The sequence below is a fragment of the Schistocerca nitens genome, chromosome 1 (assembly GCF_023898315.1).
Source record: "Schistocerca nitens isolate TAMUIC-IGC-003100 chromosome 1, iqSchNite1.1, whole genome shotgun sequence".
Taxonomy (NCBI): Eukaryota; Metazoa; Arthropoda; class Insecta; order Orthoptera; family Acrididae; genus Schistocerca; species Schistocerca nitens.
Genome location: NC_064614.1, coordinates 568,559,805 through 568,584,343, shown reverse-complemented (window position 1 = coordinate 568,584,343; position 24,539 = coordinate 568,559,805). Strand labels below are relative to the sequence as shown.

General features: G+C 43.2%; 1 protein-coding gene across 1 annotated transcript in view; it reads right to left on the bottom strand.

Annotated features, from left to right (window-relative positions):
- Nucleotides 1–24,539, bottom strand: part of LOC126236399 (cyclic nucleotide-gated cation channel subunit A) — a 587,655-nt gene that overhangs the window by 175,408 nt on the left and 387,708 nt on the right. The window lies entirely within an intron of this gene.

Below are 24,539 nucleotides of genomic sequence, written 5' to 3'. Positions count from 1 at the left end.
AAGAGTTTAATAATTCTGCTTTTAAATGCATGTGAGTTCTCGATAGCACACGACAAAATTAAGAACTTTGGTGGGTACTTTTTCAATTAAATATTGATTTCCCTTGGACCCTGCACGGAGCCGGGCGTTCGCGAAGTGTTAGAAGTGTAGCGGACAAGCCAACTAATGTGGCGTCAGAAGTTCATTGCAGGGGCCGCACATCTCGTTGGCCACGGGATAGGGGGTGCTAACGTCATATGTCATTTCACACCTGTCCTACCTCTCTGACCCGGCTCATTCACGTATCTGTGAGTATTAGAGCAACTTGGTTGAGTACACGTTTGCAGAATATACCGAAATGGCGAAGCTCACGGTAACGGAAGGACTACTCGTCACCTTTATCAAGATCATTACCCACAACGTCCGACTCATCGCATACCCGTTCACCACGGCTACGCAATGGCTTCGAAGAAGGGCCTACAAGACTTACAAATTTGTAACGTGAGTCTCCGAACACTCTTTAAATGAAGAATTTTTAATATTGTGCAGCCGTGTTAGCAATTGTGATAATTGAACTTGTAGTACGTCAGCCTCAGTTGCAAATAGAAACCAAACTTTACCCAGGTTTCAGCCAAAATTACACTCCTGGAAATTGAAATAAGAACACCGTGAATTCATTGTCCCAGGAAGGGGAAACTTTATTGACACATTCCTGGGGTCAGATACATCACATGATCACACTGACAGAACCACAGGCACATAGACACAGGCAACACAGCATGCACAATGTCGGCACTAGTACAGTGTATATCCACCTTTCGCAGCAATGCAGGCTGCTATTCTCCCATGGAGACGATCGTAGAGATGCTGGATGTAGTCCTGTGGAACGGCTTGCCATGCCATTTCCACCTGGCGCCTCAGTTGGACCAGCGTTCGTGCTGGACGTGCAGACCGCGTGAGACGACGCTTCATCCAGTCCCAAACATGCTCAATGGGGGACAGATCCGGACATCTTGCTGGCCAGGGTAGTTGACTTACACCTTCTAGAGCACGTTGGGTGGCACGGGATACATGCAGACGTGCATTGTCCTGTTGGAACAGCAAGTTCCCTTGCCGGTCTAGGAATGGTAGAACGATGGGTTCGATGACGGTTTGGATGTACCGTGCACTATTCAGTGTCCCCTCGACGATCACCAGTGGTGTACGGCCAGTGTAGGAGATCGCTCCCCACACCATGATGCCGGGTGTTGGCCTGTGTGCCTCGGTCGTATGCAGTCCTGATTGTGGCGCTCACCTGCACGGCGCCAAACACGCATACGACCATCATTGGCACCAAGGCAGAAGCGACTCTCATCGCTGAAGACGACACGTCTCCATTCGTCCCTCCATTCACGCCTGTCGCGACACCACTGGAGGCGGGCTGCACGATGTTGGGGCGTGAGCGGAAGACGGCCTAACGGTGTGCGGGACCGTAGCCCAGCTTCATGGAGACGGTTGCGAATGGTCCTCGCCGATACCCCAGGAGCAACAGTGTCCCTAATTTGCTGGGAAGTGGCGGTGCGGTCCCCTACGGCACTGCGTAGGATCCTACGGTCTTGGCGTGCATCCGTGCGTCGCTGCGGTCCGGTCCCAGGTCGACGGGCACGTGCACCTTCCGCCGACCACTGGCGACAACATCGATGTACTGTGGAGACCTCACACCCCACGTGTTGAGCAATTCGGCGGTACGTCCACCCGGCCTCCCGCATGCCCACTATACGCCCTCGCTCAAAGTCCGTCAACTGCACATACGGTTCACGTCCACGCTGTCGCGGCATGCTACCAGTGTTAAAGACTGCGATGGAGCTCCGTATGCCACGGCAAACTGGCTGACACTGACGGCGGCGGTGCACAAATGCTGCGCAGCTAGCGCCATTCAACGGCCAACACCGCGGTTCCTGGTGTGTCCGCTGTGCCGTGCGTGTGATCATTGCTTGTACAGCCCTCTCGCAGTGTCCGGAGCAAGTATGGTGGGTCTGACACACCGGTGTCAATGTGTTCTTTTTTCCATTTCCAGGAGTGTATTTGGCCTTCTTCAGTGTCACTCGCTTCTGAAGAAGGCCAAATTATTTTGGCTGAAACCTGGGTAAAGTCTGGTTTCTATTTGCAACTGAGGCTGACGTGTTGTGTGTTACTCTGTATATACCTCCGTACGAGCCCTAATCTCTCTAATCTTATCTTCGTAGTGCTAACGCTGAATGTAGGTCGGTGGCAGTAGAATTGTTCTGCAGTCACCCTCAAACGGGGATTCTCTACATCTTTTCAGTAGCGCTCCTCGAAAAGAACGTCGCCTTCCCTCCAGTGAGAGCCATTTGAGTTGCCGAAGCATCTTCGTTGTGGCTGTATGTTGTTTAAACCTGCCGGTAACGAATCCACCAGCTCGTGTCGGAATTTCTTCGATGTCTTCCTTAAATCCGACCTGGTCAGGATCCCAAACACTCTAACTGCACTCAACACTAGATCACACTAGTGTCCCCCATGCGGTCTCCTTTACACTTTCTTAAAATCTTCCCACTAAGCCGAAGTCGTCCATTCGTCTTCCCTGCTACAGTCCTGACATGCTCATTCTATTTCATATCGCTTTGCAATCTTACGCATAAATATTTAATCGACGTGACTATGTCATGCAACACACTACTAAGACTCTAATCGAACACGATGCGTTTTCCCCCCACTTATCTGCATTAATATATATATTTCCACATTTAGAGCTACGTGCCATTCATCACACAAACTACCACTCCACAGAGACTCAACGACGACACTTCCCCGTGCACAGCAGCAACATCAGCGGCCACAGACTGCTGCTTACCCTGTCCGCCAGATCATTTACGTAGATAAAAAATGACGGCGGTCTTATCACACTTCCCTGGGGTACTCCTGACGATACTGTTGTCTCTGGTAAATACTTGCCGTGGAGGACAACACACTGGGCTCTGTTATTCAAGAAGTCTTCGAGCTACTCACGTAACTGGGAGCCTTTTATGTATGCTCGTAGCTTCGTTAACAGTCTACCATGTGGCACCGTGTCAAACGCTGTTATTGAAATCTAGGAATATGGAATCCTCCTATTGCCTTTATCCACGGTTCGCCCTATCTTATGTGAGAAAAGATCAAGCTGAGTTTCACACTAGCAATGCTTTCGAAAACCGTGCTGATTTGTGCACAGAAGCTTTTCCCTCTCAAGGAGATTTATTTTACTCGAACTGATAATATGTTCAAGGATTCTGCAGTAAACCGATGTTAAAGATATTGGCGTATAATTTTGTGTGTCAGTATTTTATTCTTCTTGCCTACAGGAGTCACCTGCGCTTTTTTCCAGTCGCTTAGGATTGTTCGCTGGACGAGAGATTCGCGATAAATGTAAGGAGCTATAGAGTACTCTTCGTAAAATCGAGCTGGTATTTCATCAGGACCTGACAACTTATTTCCTTTCAACTCTTTCAGTTGTTTCTCTACACCAGCGATGCTCATTACCATGTCCACAATACGAAAGTCTGTGCGATGGTCAAACGACGGTATGTTTATACATACACCTGGGTGAACGATTTCTTAAACGTGAAATTTGAAGCTTCTGCTTTTTTTTTGCTATCGTCTACTGCCACACCAGATTGATCAACGTGTAACTGGATGGAAGTAATCAGCAATGACTGCCTAAGATTTCCGTTTCCTTAAAGAAATTTTTATTTGCTGCCGTTTACAATTTACGTGCCACCTGGTAAGACAGGACAAATTGACATTAAATTATACATGTACATACACTTAAGAGCCAAAGGAACTGTACACCTGCCTAATATCGTGTAAGGGCCCAGCGAGCAAGCAGAAATGCCGCAACGTGACGTGGCATACACTCGACTAATGTCTGAAGTAGTGCTGGAGGGAACTGACTCCATGAATACTGCTGGGCTGTCCATAAATTCGTAAGAGTACGAAGGGGTGGAGATCTCTTCTGAAGAGCACGTTGCAAGGCATCTCAGATATGCTCAATAATGTTCATATCTGGGGAGTTTGGTGCCCAGCGGAAGTGTTTAAACTCAGAAAAGTGTTCCTGGACCCACTCTGCAGCAATTCTTGATGTATGGGGTGTGATATTTTCCTGCTGGAATTGCCCAAGTCCGTCGGAATGCACAATGGACATGAATGGATGCAGGTGATCAGACAGGAAGCCTACGTACGTGTCACCTGTCAGAGTCGTATCTAGACATATCAGGGCTCCCATATCAATCCAACTGCACATGCCCCACACCATTACAAAGACTCCACCAGCTTGAACAGTCCCCTGCTGACATGAAGGACCCTTGTATTCTTGAGGTTGTCTCCATACCCGTAGACTTCCGTCCGCTCGATACAATTTGAAACGAGACTCATCCGACCAGGCAACACGTTTCCAGTCACCATCAGTCCAATGTAGGTGCTGACGGGCCCAGCCGTGACGTAAAGATTTCTGTCGATACTCGAATGGGCCTTCGGCTCTGAAAGTCCATTTCGATGACGTTTCGTTGAATGTTTGGCACGCTGACACTTGCTGATGGCCCAGCATCGAAATCTGCAGCAACTTGCGGAACGATTGCATTTCTGTCACGTTGAACGATTCTCTTCAATCGTCGTTGGTCCCGTTCTTGCGCCATATTTTTCCAGCCGCAGGGATGTCGGACATTTGATGTTTTACCAAATTTATGATATTCACGGTACACTTGTGAAATGGTCGTACGGGAAAATACCCACTTCATCGGAGATGAGGTGTCCCATCGCTCGTGCGCCGACTATAACAGCACGTTCAGACTCATTTAAATATTGATTGCCTGCCATTGTAGCAGCAGCAACCGATCTAAGAACTGCGCCAGGCACTTGTCTTATATAGGCGTTTCCGGCCGCAGCGCCGTATTCTGCCTGTTTACATATCTCTGTATTTGAATGCGCATGCCTGTACCAGTTTCTTTGGCGCCTCAGTGTACTATGGAGCTTATTTAAATACTTGTTACTTTAACGAAGTTTTGACAGTGCTGCAGCACTAAATATTTGTAAACTCCGAAAGGCATTGTGCCACTCGCTCCTGGGCAGCCGCAGCCCTATCTACTACTAATCGCCACCCTAGAACAATGACTTCAGCAATACTTTGAATCTCTCGCCCTCAGACGCGTGAGCATACATCTAGGTGAGGTTTCTCTATGTGGCAAAATGTCCTGTCCTCTATTTCTACATTTCTCTTACTGTCTAATTAACATTTGCTTTCGTGTCACTCTTGTGACTATACATTTAGTTACTATTCTATGTTTGTCCGTCTTCGCCTGTGCCGCTGTCTCTGAACTGCTGCCACTACTATCGTCGCCTTGTCTCGCTATTATTGTCTGTGAAGCCATTCGTCGCCTGTGCACCTTGCTGCTTGTGTTCTCGGTTCTGCGAGTACTCTTTATGCAGCGCTCCAGATCCGTCCATAAGCTCGGGTGTCTTAAGCGACTGTGTGTCCTACTCGTCCTTCCAGCTACCAACGGTTACAGTTTAGAAGTACGCTTTCTGGAGAGCCTTTCACTCCACAGGCACATTCACCCTCCTGTCCGAGGTTTATGCGCAGATGAAGCGTGGTGTATGGCCCATGGCCAGTTAATAACTGAACCATGCCCAGACTAGGATTTTTATGTGTGATTCTCTGTCGCTCCCTTATCTTGCTTCCTGTACAAAGAGTCACTCACAACCTATCAACGGCCTTGTCAAAGAGGGTGGATAAACTTTTCGTAACGTGTCACCACAGTCTAATAAATGCAGTCACGACATCGTCTGGTGCGAAAGTTAATAGCATTTGACAGCTGGAGCGATATTAGCACTGCAAGCTGTGAGAAAGCAGAGAATCACATGGGACGTAAGGATAATGTTTTTTAAAAATATTTTCTACTAAATTAACGGAGTAGTTATATTTTTGCGTTCCGTGCTTTAGTTACCAAGAGACATGAATTGTCGTGAAATACATGTAAAAACAGCCGAATCACACTGATTCATTGCCATAAGCTACAACTCACTCATAAAGAAATGGTTCAAATGGCTCTGAGCCCTATGGGACTTAACTGCAGTGGTCATCAGTCCCCTAGAATTTAGAACTACTTAAACCTAACTAACCTAAGTACATCACACACATCCATGCCCGAGGCAGGATTCGAACCTGCGACCGTAGCAGTCGCGCGGCTCCAAACTGTAGCGCCTAGAACCGCTCGGCCACTCCGGCCGGTCATGAAGAAATACTTTTGAATATGGCTACATTTGCAGCTTATACCGTTGGATGCAAGAGAATATCACAACATTTCTTGTCTGAGGAACATATATTTCTGTTGTTGTCTGTTTTTATTATCACAGGAAATTTCCTTGATACTTAAAATTTTTTATAGAGTCCACTGATTGGCTCTTTCGTACACTTCACTCGACTTTCTGATCCACTCGTATTTTCGTAAATGTAATTACTTCTGCTTCAAAAGCGAATGTATTGAAAGTTCTTTCCGTTTGTGGCTCAGATTTAGCAACAATTGTGGAATTGGTCGTTGGGAAGCAGTTTTATTACTTTTGATAATTTAGTATCACGTCTGTGTGCTTTTCCCTTAAGTTACAGTCGCTTATTTGATATGTTAAATAATGTAGGTATTACGTTCCACATAGGTTTCTTAAGTTCCACATTCTCTGATTTGGCTGAACGTGTAGTTGGATAGATACATGACGTCTTTCCACAAAACGTCAGGTGTTCTGGTGTTTACTAGCAATATTTTGTTACTGAAGGAAAATGATATTGCTCAGTAAATGCCTGTACGTTACAAGAGAATCGTCAATAAATTGTCCTGTAAAGCATGGTTTCGTATCTTCCGGTGTTCTTAGGACACTACAGAATCACAAATGTGGTGTAATTTTTTACTTGTTGTCAATTTTTGTGGCACTACATACACTCCCAATTGGAAGAATTTTGTTACAAATCAATGTAAACGTTAGTATTCGCACTTTTGCAATATCGTATTCAGAAGTGTCGCTTGCTGACCGCTTGGATGATGATGATGATGATGTTTGGTTCATGGGGCGCTCGACTGCGCGGTCTTAAGCGTCCGTACAAAGTCCCAATTTTTTTACATAGCTCAATCTACCCACTGTCACGAATGATGACGAGGAAATGATGAGGACAACACAAACACCTAGTTCAAATGGCTCTGAGCACTATGGGACTCAACATCTTAGGTCATAAGTCCCCTAGAACTTAGAACTACTTAAACCTAACTAACCTAAGGACATCACACACACCCATGCCCGAGGCAGGATTCGTACCTGCGACCGTAGCAGTCCCGCGGTTCCGGACTGCAGCGCCAGAACCGCTAGACCACCGCGGCCGGCACAAACACCTAGTCCCCGGGCAGAGAAAGTCCCCAACCCGGCCGAGAATCGAACCCGGGACTCCGTGATCCAGAAGCAGCATGCTGGCCGCTTGGGGCGCTGCTGTCGCTGTGGGTAACAAAAACGAGACGGAGTGTCGCGACTGTTATTTTAGACTGTGGTAACACTTTCCGCTGAGTGTTAGCTAATTCAATTTCGTAACATTTGTGTGACATTCCTCGCAGTCTGCCATCGATAATTCTTGCTAACCTTTTCTTCACACGTTCAGTATCCCTCGTTGGTCCAATCTGGTACAGACGTCACTCACTTAAATTTAGTACTATTCCAATATTTTATTAGGAACCTGTTTCGTAGACAAACTTGGTATCCTAAGAATAAAACTAAGCCTTGCGTTTGTCTTTTCCGTGACTGATGTAACGTGATCTCTCTGTTCGCTTTATTACTTCCAGTTACTTGGAAGCATGTCAGCCTATCGTTGTTACTCTTAAACATTTCGTGATGTGCACTTAGTTTCATTTTACTTTTATTTAGGGGCAGTGTCAAATCTTTTAAGCAATTTAATATTTTGTTGGCTCAAATGGCTCTGAGCGCTATGGGACTCAACTGCTGTGGTCATAAGTCGTCTAGAACTTAGAACTACTTAAACCTAACTAACCTAAGGACATCACACACATCCATGCCCGAGGCAGAATTCGATCCTGCGACCGTAGCGGTCGCGCGGTTCCAGACTGTAGCGCCTAGAACGGCTCGGCCACTCCGGCCGGCTAATATTTTGTGAAGATATGACTCACAGTTAAGTGAACCACTGCAAAGTCTGAAGCTGTAACTAACTATGTCCCAATAAGGATAAATCAACAACTCGTCTACATCAAAGATCTGAAGGGGGCTGTTTATCAGCCGAAACGAGAGTGAAGAAATAATGGTGGTCTAGGTGAACAATACTGGGTGATTGAAAAAGAACTCCCTGGAATCTGTACAAAGTGGCATACACAATTCTAGTTTGTGGTGTTTGATTCATCAACTCTCCAAGTTTGGCTCCCTTGCAGTTGGCATGTCTGCTTGATCTTGAGACGGCACCAATGCTGTTTTCTTTTTTTTGTTTCCTCAGTTAAATCCAGGCGTGCGTGCAGTGCAGTGCAGAGCAACTTAGCAGCAATATTCACTCCGGAACAGAAAGCGGAGTGTGTTAATTGTCTTGTGAAAACTGAGTCACTTATAACAGTGCAACGTAATTTTATACGTCAGTATTGTGGTGTGCAACTCTTGACACTCGCTTTACAGGAAGGTGGATTGGCGGGGCTGGCCCAATACCTGGGCCACCACGAAGCCCGCACTTAACCCCATTGTGCTTTTTCTTTTGGGGCCACATAAAAAATGTTGTGTACAGTGAAAACATGAGATACATCAATCATTTACAGGAAAGAATCATCGTGGCGGTTGGGACAGTTACACCTCAAATGGTGCTGAATACGTGGCGAGAAGAGGATATCGTCTCGACGTGTGCCGGGCAACAAATGGAACTCACTTTGAAGTCTACTAACATTAAAAAAAAACTTGAAGGTTCTTCCCTACTAAATTTTCTTAAAACTAGGGAGTTCTTTTTCACACACACTGTATTTTGTTTCAGAAGCGCAGTCATTTGATGGCTGCAGTGTCCGAAAAATCGCTATGTACCTGTTCATGATTACCCACAAAGTCATTTATCCATTTCTGTCTAGCGTAACTGTCGAATAACCGTCTGCCGTTGTTTTCTATTGTTCCCGACAATGTAACGCCACACGCTGCCTTGATCTTCTTTCCTCTACTAGTCACTTGTGTAACAATTACGTCTGCAACAGTTCAGCTGTCCATATGAACATCAAGTTATTCAAAAGGTTAATGACTTAAGGCATTTTTAGTATGGTTTAAGAGCTTAAAAGTCGCATGTGTGCACTTTTGACTTCGCGCTACATGGTGCTACGTTCTCTTGTCACTGCATCGTCTTATTCGCCGATTCGCGCTTGTCAACAAGAGCTACATAAACCGCTGTTACGAGCGGCTCTTCGTATGGAAAAAATGAGTAACTTTAACATTAAAAAATACTTGCAGTTCACATTAGCAGCTAAAATTTTGACAGTGCTTTTCTTTTGGTGTACTCTTCCTGGCTGAAATACACTGTTGGCCACCGTAAATGCAACACCCTGAAGGAAGCATCCGAATCAAGTGAAATTTACACCATGAGTTTGCAGCGATGATATATGCAACTGATTAGAATTTCAGCGCAGACGCACATCACGCGCGCCTGTGGCGCCACCTCATAGCGCCATTTAAGGCTTGGCGATTTCGACGAGTGTACGTTCGGCACGTGTGTTTACCTTGTGGTTGTTTCACAAGACGATCAGTTATGCCTCGTAGACAACAGCGAACATCTTTTCATCAAGTATCCGAGTTCGACAGAGGAAGGATAGTGGCTTCACGAGATTGTGGATTATCATACAGAGAAATCGCTAGTCGTGTTGGACGAAACCAAACAACTGTAATGCGGATATGTGACCGTTGGATGCAGGAGGGTACGACGGACCGACGTGGTCGATCGCATTTACCTCGGTGCACTACTGCACGTGCTGATAGGCAAATTGTGCGCATGGCAGTGACGGATCGCTCAGTAACATCCCGAACCATAGCACAGCACATTGCGTCTGTAACGCATCATCCAGTGTCTGCGCGTACCATTCGACGCCGTTTACAGCAGAGTGGTCTGTCCGCAAGACGTCCATTGCGTCGTCTACCGTTGACGCAGAACCACAGACGTCTCCGTCGCCAATGGTGTGATGACTGACGGATGTGGACGGCAGAATGGAATGACGTTGTCTTTACTGACGAGGCACGCTTCTGTCTGCAGTACCACGATGGTCGGATTCGAGTGTGGAGACACCGTGGAGAGAGGATGCTGGACAGCTGCATTATGCACCGCCACACTGGTCTTGCACCGGGTATTATGGTATGGGGCGGTATTGGATATTACTCTCGCACGCCTCTAGTACGCATTGCCGGTACTTTAAATAGCCGGCGCTACATATCCGAGGTGGTGGAGCCAGTTGTCCTTCCGTACATTCAGGGCTCGGCCACAGCCATATTTCAACAGGATAATGTGCGAACACACGTGGCACGCATTGTCCAAAGGTTCTTCGTCAATAACCAGATTGAATTGCTTCCCTGGTCGGCTCGCTCTCCGGATCTTTCGCCGATAGAAAACATGTGGTCCATGGTTGCTCAACGAGTGACCCAGATTACATCCCCAGCTGCCACACCAGATGATCTTTGGCAACGTGTGGAAGCTGCTTGGGCTGCTGTACCTCAGGAACACATCCAACGTCTCTTTCACTCAATGCCGAGACGTGTGGCAGCGGTGATCTCCAACAATGGCGGCTACTCTGGCTGCTGATTCTGGCAGGAACCACATGTCACAGACGTCTGTAAACGTAATCATTTGATACTTGGTCAACATGTTATCTACAAAATAAATTTTGTTGGGCTACCTCTTGTCTTTCTTGGTGTTGCATTTACGGTGGCCAGCAGTGTAGTTTCAGGATAGGTTTAGACATATCGGATTGGACCATTCCCTGTCAGATAAGAACACTATTATTGACATTTAGGCGGTTTTCTGCCAAAAATAAACAGACCTAGCTCATTTCCTGGAGCTTTAAGTACTGAAGACTTTTTCTACATAAAATCATGTCTTGCAGTAAGAAGTAAGTATTATTTTCTTTCGCAAATATATCACACAATTTTTACAGCTTTTTCTTCATTATAATGGTAAAGGTGCTGCAATTTATAATATACGTTAGCCACAAAATTCATTTCATTGTTATGGTTCCTAGACCTGTTTTTAGTTGCAACCTCCTGAAGCTACTGCGAAGTTGGGTAAAGATTCTGCTGAAGAAGATGGCGATGGGAAGACAGATAATCTTGGACCAACGAAGTTTAAGGCTGGTGCAGAAGCGGTTTTGACTAACAAAAACAGGTTGGGTGGTTAACCTGAGACTGATTGCTCTGACGATGATAAAAAAGAAAAATGTCAGCTCAGATAAAACTGAAAAGCTACAAAAGATAAAAACAATCAGAGTTTTAAAGGGGAGGGATCTGCAAAGAATTAACTTTATATTTACTGACAATGTTCATGTAAAATGCTGAGCTTGTGTCCAGCTCAATGGTTTGGCTTGTTTTAAAATGATTAAATAATTAAATTTCTCTTCATTAAATCAACAAAATACGCTTTGTTCAGGGACTGCTCAGATTCCAAAATAACACATAAAGAAACAAAATTTTCTAGGAATTCTAATTCTTTCGGGCTATAATCCTTGGGATTGAGGGCTGGACATTAGAAATAAAGTGGTGCACAACATGATGAGGAGATGTAGACACGAAACAATTACAGTTTTCATTCTCTCGTGCGATAACACAAAAATCAATGTAAATGATACAAATGTAGAAACTTCGGCCATTAATAAGTATGCTAGGAAAAGCGTTTTCTCTCCGCTTTCAGCCCGAGAGAGATCTGGATTATGATTAAGCATGATTAAGTATTTTGGTAGGCACAGATGGAAACAATTTCTGAAAGGTAAATCCTTTAACTTTGGGTACAATGTATGGTGCCTAAACACAAACATGGGTTTTCAATTATACGAACGAGCCGATACACAAATGAACTAACTGTACGAAAGACATTCGGAAGCTGTACTGCACATCAAATGATGATTCCATTCCTGAGAAATGTAAAATCTGCCTTACACGTTTTATTTTGACAACTTGTTTTCATCACAATAATTTTTGATTCATCTAAAGCAACAAGGTTATGGTGCAAAAGATAATACCCAAAAGGAATAAGAGAGGAGATTTTGGTTTCAAGAGCCAACAAGGGAATTGAAATGATCATTACCAGATGCCTAGATAATTATGCAGTAACAACTTTTGCGGCCAGTCATGGCATCAATCCAGTCAGCTCTGTAGGCCAATACTCCAGACAAGAGAAGAAAAGAGCTTGTACCTGGGCCATATGTTATTGGAGAAAACGACAAAAGTATGTGGAAAACTAACCGAATGGGTGAAAATGTAGCGTCATATACGGCGAATACCTGAGGAAAGAAGTGGTGGTGGCAAATTTTTATGTGGCTGTCTACTGGATGTGTCCGTACCTAATGGGTGGCTTCTGTACAGAAAGATGCTTGCGAATATGTCACAGGTGCAGTTCACGCGCTCCATTGTGAAATGCACAAAAAAGGGGATACGTCTGATGTCAACAACTACCGCCGAATCTCTCTTCTGCCTGTCTTATCCAAAAATCTTGAAAAAGTAATGTATTGTACAGTAGCTCCACACCTTCGTAAAAATAAAGTTTTAACAAAATGTCAGTTTGGTTTCCAGAAAGGTTTTTCAACGGAAAATGCTGTATATACTTTCACTAATGAAATATTAAATGCTCTGAGTAACCGGAAGGCACCTGTTGGGATTTTTTGTGATATCTCAAAGGCTTTTGATTGTGTAAATCATTGAATACTTCTAGATAAGCTCAAGTACTCTGGTATGAATGGGACAGCGCTCAAATGTTTTAAATCTTACCTAACTGGAAGAGTGCAGAAAGTTGAAATAAGCAGTTCACATAATATGCAAAAAACTGGTGATTTCTCAAACTGGGGAACAATCAAGAATGGGGTGTCGCAAGGTTCGGTATTGGGTCCTCTGCTGTTCTTAATGTATATTAATGACTTGCCATTCTATATTCACGAAGATGCAAAGCTGGTACTTTTTGCCGATGATACAAGTATAGCTATCACATCCAACAGACAAGAATTAACTAGTGAAATTGTAAATGATGTTTTTCAGAAAATCATTAAATGGTTCTCTGCAAATGGGCTCTCATTAAACTTTGACAAAACACAGTATATACAGTTCCACACAGTAAATGGAATGACATCATTAATAAATGTAGACTTCGATCAGAAATCGGTAGCTAAGGTAGAAATTCAAAATTTCTAGGTGTATGCATTGATTAGGGGTTGAACTGGAAAAAACACACTGAAGATCATCTGAAACGTTTGAGTTCAGCTACTTATGCTATTAGGGTCATTGCAAATTATGGCGATATACATCTCAGTAAATTAGCTTACCACGCCTATTTTCATTCTCTGGTTTCGTATGGCATCATATTCTGGGGTAACTCATCACTGAGTAAAAAAGTGTTCATTGCACAAATGCGTGTAATCAGAATAATTGCTGGAGCTCACCCAAGATCATCCTGCAGACACTTATTTAAAGAGCTAGGGATCTTCACTGTAGCCTCAAAATATATATATTCACTTATGAAAATTGTTATTAACAATCCGAACGAATTCAAAAGTAATAGCAGTGTACATGGCTACACCACTAGGAGAAAGGATAATCTTCACTACTCAAGGTTAAATTTAAATTTGGCTCAGAAAGGGGTACATTATACTGCCACAAAAGTCTTTGGTCACTTACGTAATAGCATCAAAAGTCTGACAGATAGCCATACAGCATTTAAAAGGAAATTAAAAGAATTTCTAAATGGCAACTCCTTCTACTCATTAGATGAATTTTTGGATATAGTAAGTGGTTAATTTTCCCAATCCCACCCCCCAAAAAAATTAAAAATATTATGTGTCATGCAATATTTTGTATAATGTAATGTCTTGTATAGACACCTTTTATTAACCTGACACGTTCCACATCATTACGAAGTGTCGTATTCGTGATCTATGGAACAACTACGCTGCTGCACGACATTAGATATGATGAGAAAAATCATCTGGCACTTCAGAGAACTGCATATGTACTCCAAGAAAATGTGCTGCAAATGTGGTATTGATTTGCGCATAGTGTGTTCTGTAGTGTAGCACAGAAAGTGAGTACTGTTCTTAACACAATATAAATGACATACACTGCATTATTTTATTTGATGCCATGTATTCCGCTTAAAATGTATGTTCTGCCTAGGGTGACGTATGTATTACATCCTCTTTTGTTTAAATTGTCAATTATTTCTCTGTTTTCCTTGTTGTAGTATGTTTATTTGATGACACTAAACGTATAAATATCTTACTTGTAAAATTCAGAAGGGAAAATTAATTCAGGAAGAAATGGGTTAATAAGGAAGAAGTATAGGAGAGACCACTTATCAAATTTGCTGGAAACGCATTTGAAATTACTTGTCACTCTACAAATGACGCAGCACCCAGATCAGGCTGCAAGAAAATGGCGCTGTTTTTCTTATAAATCTATACTGATACGAAGCAAAACTGCGTTTAAAATATAAATTACGTAGTCGAGGCTACAATGCTCCTGCAGTGAATTCCAACTTTCTAAGCATTTACTACAGGTTCATTAACAGCTTTGTCTGGACCCTGGCACTGTATGGCCCATATGAGACGTCTGGAAGCGTATGAAATGTGGTGCTGGAGAAGTAGGGAAATGGTCATGTGGACAGCAAAGCTCACAAAAGTAGAAATTCTTAGAAGAATAGTGAAACCAAAAAAATGGCTCTGAACCACTATGGGACTCAACTGCTGTGGTCATAAGTCCCCTAGAACTTAGAACTACTTAAACCTAACTAACCTAAGGACATCACACACATCCATGCCCGAGGCAGGATTCGAACCTGCGACCGTAGCGGTCGCACGGTTCCGAACTGCGCGCCTAGAACCGCGAGACCACCGCGGCCGGCTATAGTGAAACCAGTTATTTACTATCAAAAGTACGGAAAAGAAGGGTTCAAGTAATTGTCTACCAATACAGACAGAATAGTTTTCCAGTTCATGTAATGCAAAGAATGATTTAAGGCAGGAGAGGAAGAGGAAGACGTAGACAATTACAGAAAGCGTAGAAGCAGGCTCATCTACGTCTACATTTATACTGTGCAAATCACCGTGAGGTGTCCGTCCCCGGTTGCTGAGTGGTCAGCGCGACAGAATGTCAATCCTAAGGGCCCGGGTTCTGTTTCTGCACATACAGCAAAGTTAGGCGGGGAAGTGGACGTCGCGCACGTAACCCCTGACGTAATAAATGGCGACGGACTGTCATCCCTGATAGTGTACGAAGTGTTACACTGTTGCGCCAGATCCGAGGAGGACGCAGATCTGTCCTGCAATGCCGTTCGGATGAGATGTCGATCTACTCGGGGATGGTCTGGTTGATGCTACCTGACCCATCTCGTCATGTTCTACGACCTTCTGTGAACCATTATGCACACATCCGTTGCACTGTCGAAACACTTCGTCCAACACGAGCAAAAATTTCCCGGATGGATGCACGCATTATCCCATGGCAATAATGCTCCCTCTTTCAAACTCACTGATCTGATGGTACGGTTCGCGCATATGTCTGCGAGGCATCCTGCATGCATGCTGAAGTCACATTGATCCATTACCTTCAGTTTATAGCGACAACGAGAGCCGTAGGCACGTTTTACCGGTAAGTGTGTTGCGCCGCGATATCGATGTTGACCTTGAACCCGCGGGCCGACTTGTTTCAGATGCTAAACATTTCTGCAGAACGTACTAATGTACATGTCCTGTGAAAGTTCTATATCTAGTAGTTCGAGGTGTTCTGTTTCTTTCTGAACATGAGCGTATATGCAACAGGTCTGCCTGCACTACGGATGTTCTTCTGAAGTATTGCTGTGCGCTGTGGGATTCGCTTTAGACAGGAATGACGGAGGACATCAAAAAAGTTCGATCAGCTCGTTTTGTATTATCGCAAAAAATGGGAGAGACTGTCACGGGTAGGGACGCGAATTGGGGTGGCTCCATGAAAATTACCAACTTTCTCTTCCGAACGCCAAAATATTTTGTTGAATTCCACCTGTAGAAAGAGAAATGGCGATCGTGATAAAATAAGAGAAATCATAACTCGCACGGAAAGATTTAAGTATCCATTTTTCCCGTACACCGTTAGAGAGTGGAGCGATACAGTAGTCTGAAGGAGGTTCGATGAACCCACTGACAAGCATTTAATTGGGAACTGCAGAGTAGTCATGCAGATGCAAATGTACATATACAAAGGCAAATGGAGTAAAGATAGCAGTAGCCGGTAAGAAGGTAAGACCACCATTCATACCTTCTATGGAAGAGGATAGTTCTTGCTCTGTCGATATCATTCGACGCGCAACCAATGCAATCGAAGTAAGACAGACGTATACAACGCTTCTTTTGTGTCCACCGTTGAAGATTGGCTACCGAAGAACAAAATGCAGCAGAACGCTTTGATCCAATATAGAGGGATAATGAGCTTAAGCAGGATCTCATTTGACAAGATACATTACCATTTGTGTCCGCCGCCGGTGGCTAAGTGGTGCCGGCACGTTAGCTCAGGGTGTTCGGTCAGAGGGGTGCTCGCCCTCTGTAATAAAAACTGAGTAAAGGAATCAACGATCAACTCGAACGGATGTCTCGTGACGTCCACCCAGACCAAACGCAACGAACAATAAAGAACAAAATGCAAAAACAAAAAAGTGGTCAGCTCGACAGAATGTCAATCCTATGGGCTCCGGTTCGATTCCCGCCTGGGTCGGAGACTCTCTCCGTTCAGGGACTGTGTGTTGTGTTGTCCTAATCATCTCCATTTCATCCATTTCGACGCGCAAGTCGCCGAAGTGGCGTCAAATCGAAAGACTTGGACCCGGCGAACGGTCTACCCGACGGGAGGCCCTAGTCACGCCACGCGACATCTACATTTTGCCGTGAGGTGCATGACAGAGTGTACCCCTAACAACTGTACTAGTCATTAGGGGTTCTTCCTGTTCCATTCACGTATGGAGCGTGGAAAGAATGATTTTTTGAATGCGTCTGACCATGCAGTAATTAGTCTAATCTTATTCTCACGATCCCTATGTGAGCGATGCGTAATGGATTGTAGTATATTCCTAGAGACATCGTTTGAAGCTTGTTCTTGAAACTTTGTTAATAGAATTTCTCAGGATAGTTTAAGTCTGTCTTCAAGAGTCTTCCAGTCCAGTTCCTTCAGTATCTCTGTGACACTCTCCCATGGATTAAACAAACCTGTAACCATTCATGTTGCCCTTCTCTGTATACGTTCAATTTCCTCAGTTAGTCCTATCTGGTAGGGGTCCCACACACTTGAGCAATATACTAGAGGAGGTCACACGAGTGATTTGTAAGCAATCTGCTTCGTAGACTGATTGCACCTCTCCAGTATTATACCAGTAAACCAAAGTCTACCATCATGACCAAACCTATGTGATCATTCCATTTCATATTCCTACAAAGTGTTACACCCAGGTACTTGTTTGACTTGGCCAATTTCAAGAATGACTCTTTGATATCACAATATAGGATACTAAATTTTTTCGTTTTGTGAAGTGCACAATTTTACATTTCCCAACACTTAGAGCAAGTTGCCAGTCTTTCAGTCTTTCAGATTGTACTCGTACTTCATTATAGATAACTGCACCATCGTCAAAAAGCCTGATTGTGCTATTAATATTGTATGCAAAGTCATTAACATACAACATGAACAGCAACAAGTCCCAACAACTTCCCTGGGCACTCCCGAAGTTACTCCTACATCTGACGATGACTCTCCAACCAAGATAACATCTTGCGTCCTCCCCACCATAATGTTCTCAACCCAAATTTCACTTGATACCGCATATGATCATGCTTTTGACAATAAGTGTAGGTGTGGTACTGAGTCAAATGCTTTGCGGAACTCAAGGAATACTGTATCTACATCATTGCCTTGATCCATAGCTTTCAGTATGTCATCTGAGAAAAGTGCGAGTTGCGTTTAACAAGATCGATGTTATCGAAATCCATGCTGGCTGGCGTTGAGAAGGTCGTTCTGTTCAAGATATCTCATTATGTTTGAGGTCAGGATATGTCCTAACATTCTACAACAACGTGATGTCAAGAATATTGTACGGTAGTTTTGTGGATCACTTCTACTATCTTTCTTGTAGACGGGTGTGACCTTTGCCTTTTTCCAATAACTGGGCATGGTTTTTTGTTCAAAGGATCTACGACAAATTATAGTGAGAAGAGAGGCTAACTCAGCCTCAAATTTAGTATAGAATCAGTCAGGGATTCCATCGGGCCCTTGAACTTTGTTCATTTTTAACGGTTTCAGCTGTTTCTCAACACCACTGACACTAATACTTATTTCATTCATCTTTTCAGCAGCACGAGAATAAAACTTGGGCAATTCTCGTCCGTTTTCCTTTGTAAAGCAACATCTGAAAACGGAGATAAGCAGTTGAGCTTTTGCTTTGCTATCTTAAATTTCAGTTCCTGTCTCATTCGCAAGGGACTGTACACTAACTTGATTCCACTTACATCCTTTACGTAGTACTAGAATTTCTTTGAGTTCTACGAAAGATCGCTTGACATTATGCTGCTACGGTAGCCACTGAAGGCATCAGGTATTGCCCTCTTGACAGCTAAACGTGTTTCATTCAGCATCTCTGTATCTATAGCTCTATGCTTCGTTTTACACCTATTACGTAGTAATCTCTGTTTCTTTGGAAGTTTCTTTACAGTGACTGTATACCATGCAGGTTCCATCCCATTACGAATTGTTCTATTGGATACATATGTACCCAGTGCATTGTCTACTATTCTTTTAAACTTCAGTTCCTCCACCTGCTCCTGCCCTCTGCTAAAAGTTTCAAGTCTCTCGTTGAGATATGACACTACTAATTTTTTATTTAGTTTACAGAACGTATATACCTTTTTTCTTGTTTTAATTGTCATGCGTAGTTTGGTAACCATTGTTGCCACAACCGTATCATGGTCAGTAGAGGGCATTTAATAAAATTTCACAGGATGTTTTATCAGGCCCATCACTAACAAAATTGTAATTTTCCCAATTAATTGTTGGATTATTACAGTCTCCACCGATTTTTACAGCATGATTGGGGAACTTAGGTACAAATAAACCGAGATTTCCTCTAAAGTAAACGGTTACATCAGGAGACGAGTCTAACGGCCGATAGAAGGATCCAGTTACTGTTTTATGCCCACCCCTGAAACTGAGTCTTGCCGACACAATCTCGCATGTAGCTTCAATTTCTATCTCGATGGATTTGAGGAAATGAAGAGTTCAAATGGTTCAAATGGCTCTGAGCACTATGGGACTTAACATCTATGGTCATCAGTCCCCTAGAACTTAGAACTACTTAAACCTAACTAACCTAAGGACATCACACAACACCCAGTCATCACGAGGCAGAGAAAATCCCTGACCCCGCCGGGAATCGAACCCGGGAACCCGGGCGAGGGAAGAGAGAACGCTTCCGCACGACCACGTGCTGCGGACGAAATGAAGAGTCTAACAAGGAACAGAGAAAAGAGGACAAGAGGGATCAACGCCAACCAGTCTTCGGATTGAGACTTAAGTAGTGAAACAAATATAAAGCGTACATTTTATAATCAGCGTAATTACGTCTCCTGTGTTACATACAATTTAATAATGCATTGATGTAGTTGTCACTTCACAATAGTTAGGAAACGTAGTGACCATAGTCTGCACTTATGATCCGCAGCTTACCCAGTAATTTAATATCTAACATTTGAGGCAGAAGAAAAATGGACCTTTGAAATGTCACATTTACGTCTCAGGAGCCATTTTGACCCCTCTAAAGCCAAATTTCCTTATAATTCAGATGATGTGTTGTACTATTAGTGTGTGATAATTCAACTGTGCAAGATGATGGCGGTGTACTTGGCGTACGTCAGACTAAGAACGTGCGTCATGTTGCAAAGTTGTTTGCTTGCTGATTTGGAAGTTACAATGGCGAAAACATAACATGTTGACCTTTCGGATACTGTTTTGGTTAGTTGCTGCAGTGGCTCACTAACAGTGTTTGCTTAGCACTTAACAGTGGCCTTCTGTTACTCACGCGGAATAGTTGACGTTGGCTTACTGCGCTCGCGATTCTACACCATTAGGTTAATGAGGCAGTACTCACGCAATTACTGGCGACTCCCTAGCATGAAAGCCGGGTTACGTGCTCCTCAACGCTGCAAAACGCCATCCGTTTTCCTCATTACCAAACAAGAATTCAAACCATTCCGCGAATATTACTGTTGTAGTGACATTTATTAGTGTGATATTAATTCTCTCCACACAGGAAACGGCGAAAAAATGAATTTAAAAAAAAGGTGGTGTAGATGTAAAGTGTGTTCTGTTTGTGACATACTCCAAGCGCCAACAGAATTTACGGAGTGATGGTTAAGGCTTTCTCGAGCTAATTCGATGCTTTACAAGTTTTTGGGTTTGAAGCAGAGTCGTCATTTTAACTTCATGCATATTTCGACAACGTCCCCATTTACGGTCAGGCGTCGAGCTCAGATCCCAGCGAAACTGTGAACAGCTCTGAAAACCAAGTGAATACCACATACCGTGCGGAAGTGACATTTAATATTCTGCACAAACTACAAGAACTGTTGAAGGAAGGTCTAAGGAACACAATAGTTACACCCAACTGAAACAGCTATTCAATCAGCTGCCTCAGCCGTCCGTATGAAAGAAATAAGAAGACGCCAGCATTTTGGTGCAAGCAACGAATGCCTGGGATAGTGTAATGAAAGAAGCAATTGAAAATAGGGTGGCGGATAATTTAATCAACAGGGATAGAGGCTTTACTAAAGTGTAAGATCCAGCGACAGCTTTTTTAAATCGGGCGACAGCTTGCTTAAATCGGGTCGGAAAATCTCTCAATGCTCCCTCTCTGTGCTCATGGATTAACACGTTCTGCGATGAAGGGTATCGTTTCACCGGATTCTCCATAATTATAACTTTCTACTTTTTGGCACAGCCTTCCTGTTGGTTTTGAATTTCTCTTGACTGTTTTACTGTAACCCTATAGCGCACGGTGACGCGTGTATGAATCAATATTTTCTTTCACCAGTGCTTCACTTGCTGGTGCATGTACGAATAGTTCAGCGGTTGTTTGTAGAATAGGGGAACAGCTGCGGAAAAGCTGTCTTTTATGTAGCATCATATTTGGTAGTGGCAGCATGTAACTCATTGTTACACATGTCATTGTTCTCAGATGCTTCTAGATAAAGCAGTAATTCAAGTGCCACAAAAATTACAGCCATTAACTATATAGCTTTTCTCATAAATAGTAAATGTTTGGGTATTTTAAGAGTTATTTACAAAACTTATGGATTAGAATATGAGTTATTCATTGGGTAAAGTAACACGCCATACATAATGACTGTGATTCTATTTTGCGTGTAGTTAGATCTTTTTTTGTTCTTTATAACATTATATTTTGAGCGTCCATAAGTAGCAATCTTTATAACATTATATCTGTTTTATATACGAAAACTGTCTTGTTGATCGAATGAAATCTGGCTTATATATTATAAAATTTCTTATAGTATAGAATAGTTTGAGCAGTCACATGAAGCTAATAAATAATATTGTCAAACTTTCCATATTTACATCATATTGCTTCTAGATGTCGGTACATAGACGAGATCGGAATTAGAAGACTGGAGACAAATGGTATCTTTCTTATTGAGTAGTACCCCAAGTGACAGTGGGGGTGATTTCAGACAGTGACAGTGATAATGAAAAAATGGGAAGAAATAATCCAAGCAGCAGGTATATGCAAATTTGTGCATCACAGCTTACTTCATCTTGGTTGGACGTGGCTAGAGAAGCTTTATCTGAAAAGGTATCTTGTGTTCAGAACCTTCTTCGTGAAAAGAACTTCGTTGAAATATTCGATGAAAACTTATCAGGTGAGGTTATTGGATCTGAGGTGGCAAATATGTCTATCCCAGCTGCCATTGCACAGATTCAGTAACAAATAACTAACCAGTCAAATGAAAATATGGCCGCCTATGAAGTGGACGGTCAGTCCCGTTCCATACTAGATTAGATTAGATTAATACTTGTTCCATAGATCATGAATACGACACTTCGTAATGATGTGGAACGTGTCAGGTTAATAAAAGATGTCTGTACAAGATATTACATTACACAAAATATTGCATGACACTAATGTTTAAGTTGTTGTTGTTGTTTTTCCCCTTAATTTATATCTAAAAATTCAGCCAATGAGTAGGAGTTGTCATCTAGAAATTCTTTTAATTTATTTTTAAATGTTAGTTGGCTTTTGATGCTGTTTGGTAGGTGACCAAAGACTTTTGTGGCAGCATAATTTACCCCTTTCTGTGCCAAAGTCGGATTTAACCCTGCATAGTGAAGATCATCCTTTCTCCTGGTGTTATAGCTATGCACACTGCTATTACTTTTGAACTGGGTTGGATTATTAACAACAAATTTCATAAGTGAATATATATACTGTGAGGTTACTGTGAGGATCCCTAGATCCTTAAATAGATGTTTGCAGGATGACCGTGGGTGGGCTCCAACAATTATTCTGATTACACGTTTTTGAGCAATAAATACTTTTCTACTCAACGATGAATTACCCTCAAAAGCCAATAAATGGCAATTAGATCCAGCACAACAAGAAAAGTCAACGAAAGAAAGTAACTGAAAGAAGAAAACTGGAAATATCATTTGAAGGAAAACAACTTTAAATATGTAAGACCTTAGTTTCTCTCGGCGTATACAATCTTCAGCCAACTTACGGGAATGCAGCCGGGTGACGTAACCACAACCGTCGATATTTCGGCAAGAGCACACCCTGCCATTTTGAAGGCAAAACTGCAGCAAGTATGCGCTGTGCCAGGGGATTTAAAACGTCGATATGCTTAGCAATTCCGGAAGATAACACACGCACACGCACACGCACACACACACACACACACACACACACACACACACACACACACACACACACACACACTGTATCACACAACCAAAGATCACCGACGTCAGAATGAATAACCAACAAGTGAGGTAGCATTAACTCTGTCCCTCTGTCTTTTGATAAGGGAGGCAGCTAGATTCTAGGCAGAATTTATACAAAAATTATCATCTGTGTTTATATGGTTACTTGCAAATTTAATTTCAAGTGCTTCTTTAATAGCACTGTCCCAACGGCTGAAAGTGCATGCCAGCACCACTCATTATATTCCATAGGGTGACCGGTGCCAAGACAACGTTCTGCGGTAGCTGACTTATTCGGCTGCTGTAAGCATGTGTGTCTCTTATACTCAATACACAGGCTCACCCCAGCCCTGATAGTCTCACCAATACATGATCTGCCACAAGTGCAAGGAATACAACAGACGCCAGGCTTACGCAAACCAAGATCAACGTTTACGAAATCTGAAAAGTCCCTTATCTTAGATGGCGATCTAAAAACACTATATCCATTATGACGAAATGAGCCTCAACGGGCTAACCAAGAGTCCGAGATAATTGGGCCCTGTGAACCAAGGTTCGAAGTATCCTTCATCAGAGCTGGATGGTGACAAGTATCAGCTTGTAGATACAAGTCAATGTAAGTAGGCTTGCTGTAAACAGCATGACCCAACGTGTTTTTTTTTCAGATACTTGGACGATACTTTTATTGTTTGGCCTCATGTCAGTAAGAATTAGAAAGACTTTTTGGGACGTCCAAATTCAATCCACCCTAGTATTTGTTTCACGATGGAGGGGAAAGGATGACTGTCCCCTCTACCTGCATGTGTTGGGCAGGAGGAAGGTTGATGGTACATTGGGACATGCCTTTACAGGAGGTCCACTCACACTGACTTGTATCTACAGGCTGATAGTTGTCACCACTTGGTCCAACGTGAAGGGGTACTTCACACTTTGGTTCACGCAGCCTACGTTATCTTGCACGCTGGATTAGCCCATCTTCACCTTTCGTCAGAATGGTTATAGTCAAAGACAGATCAGACATGCGCTGCTCTATCGACCAACCGTGCACCAAGTGAGTGAAGATAGTACCGACAGGGCACCAAGGTCTACGGCTTTTCTGCCATACAGAGCGAGCACATTCAACAGGATTGGTCGTCCTTTGCAAAAATTTAGCGTTAAACGTGTTTTTTGACCGCAGTCTAAGGTCAAGGTCTTTTTAGATTCCGTAAAGGATGATCTTGATATGCGTAAGTCTGGTGTCTACTGTATTCCTTGTAGTTGTGGCAGATCATAACGTTGGTGAGGCTATCAGACTGGGTGAACCTGTCTATGGGCTATGATGTACGGGCTTTCTGCCT